The sequence below is a fragment of the Venturia canescens genome, chromosome 10 (assembly GCF_019457755.1).
Source record: "Venturia canescens isolate UGA chromosome 10, ASM1945775v1, whole genome shotgun sequence".
Taxonomy (NCBI): Eukaryota; Metazoa; Arthropoda; class Insecta; order Hymenoptera; family Ichneumonidae; genus Venturia; species Venturia canescens.
The window spans coordinates 8,399,834-8,401,739 of NC_057430.1; the positions used below are offsets into that span (position 1 = coordinate 8,399,834).

At 42.3% G+C, this 1,906-nt stretch overlaps 1 protein-coding gene across 9 annotated transcripts in view; it reads left to right on the forward strand.

The window, feature by feature from the left end:
• Positions 1-245: 245 nt before the first annotated feature.
• The window catches only part of LOC122416897 (thyrotroph embryonic factor-like), a 45,032-nt gene continuing 43,371 nt past the window's right edge, over positions 246-1,906 (forward strand). For 3 of the 9 annotated variants that reach the window (XM_043430021.1, XM_043430022.1, XM_043430023.1), the window contains exon 1: positions 248-1,906. This exon is cut by the window's right edge. The gene's annotated coding sequence lies outside the window, so the exon portion shown is untranslated. The other 6 variants (XM_043430014.1, XM_043430015.1, XM_043430017.1 and 3 more) reach the window with 6 other exon arrangements.

A 1,906-nucleotide genomic window follows, 5' to 3' on the forward strand; every position in this document is an offset into this window, starting at 1 on the left:
CCACAACCCTCGTCGAGGGGTTTACCGAGGAGCTTGAGAAACGCAGGGAGTGGGAGCGAGAGAGAGGGAGAACGGTGCTTCGCTTTGATCCATCTACTCGACTATATAGAAGCGTCACTGAATCCGCGTTCTGTGTGTACGTGTCCATATACATATATTTATGTATCGAAGACGAGATCTATAGAATAAGTGGTGCGCGCGCTATTTGTTCCTCCGGACGTTCGCGATTTGGGCTGTTTAGTGCTCAGTCCGTTTGCGAGATACCCTCGAATTGCGTCGTGTTCGGGTGTTTACGAAAATCTCGAGATTTTCGAGAAGAGCGCCGAGGACGAAGCGAGCGATCAGTTTTTCCACATTCATTGAAGTATTTTGTGTTTATCGTCGTCGATGAGGAGAAACGTCGGAAAAAGCATTTATTCCGACATTCGAGACTTCTGCTCCGACGGAATCGTCGGAGCACTTGGAGCGAGCTCGTTAGATTCGCCGAGTTATTGAAACTCCGACTCTCCAGGTCTGTCAGCATTTGTGTTTCGATTGGTCCGTTTCATTATTATTTTTCGTTTTAATGATTTTCTTCTTCATTTTATCTGCTCCCGTCCACGAGACGTTACCCAGTCCCCGGGGAAGAAAATAATCATAAATGCGAGAGTTGTGCCGTGTGCACGAAGAGATTAAAAGAAAAATGGATTGTTTTTGTCCCGGAAGCTTATTGGAACGGGGAAATAAATGAAAAGAGATTTCGGAGCTAAGAAATCGCTTTTCGTATCGTACCACACTTTCTCGGATTCCGTGAGTCATTATTTTGTTCGCCGTTTCGATTCAGCTTTATCCGTTGAGCCATTCATTTGGTGACTGTATTTTCCTATTGAATTTTTTATTAATCGTTTCACAGTTATTTCATTAAAATCATAAAACGAAAAATGATAATGCATCGCAATCTCTCGTATTAAAATTGTCATTTTCCGGTTCGTTCCCGATATCTCGCTTGGCGTTTGATCTCCGAATCAACGAAAATCGAGCCAACTCCGTAACAGATTACCGGAGGAATTCTCAAGTTCGCAAACGAAAGGAACAAGTTATTTGACAGCCGAATTTGTTTTGATTTCTCTTTTCCCGACAAACAGCTGAACGCTTAAGTTCGGTACAGATAATCAATTTGAAAACAACCGACGGTCAAACGCTAATTGTGACCCCCGGTCATTGCTGGGAGGACGCTTCATGAGAAAACAACGAGAGGAAGGAGGCTGAATACAAAGATTAAGTAAAATAGATGAAAAAATTTAAAAGACAATAAAAAAAAAAGAAAAAAAAAAACACGGTGACATTGAAGCTGAAAGTCGGCGAGGATTTCAATGTATTTGAACTTTATCGATTGACTGATTAACAATTGAGAAATCTTCGCTGTCGATTGGGCGAGAGAGGAGAAAACAGGACAAGTGAGCAAAGAAACGAAGAGAAAAGAGGAGACCGCGAGGATGTTGTGTCCTTCGAGGAAGACGCCCTCGCAGACTAAAAATACGAGAGAAAGTATAACGATTTGGGCTTGAGACTGGGAAGATGTAAGCCAAAGTTTTCCAGGTGCGGATCATCCTAAAGTGGAGTAATCGTACGTCGAACAAAGTTTAACGAATTCTGGTCTCAACGAGGACAAAACGGTGGGCCCGAATCGTCTCGTCGTGAGATAAACCGTTAGTCAAGTTGGCTTCTCGAGTCATGGGAAAAAAGCGTTGACTGGTAGAGCAGACAAAAAGTGAGATTATTCCGAGTCAATTGCAGTGGAAACGGGAGAACGAGACGAGACAAAGTAAGGGAGGGTACAAAAATAATTCATTCGTACATAAGTCGATGTGAAAAAAAAATATTTTGTAGAGGTCAAATAGATAAAAAAACGTCGGAAAAGAAAGAA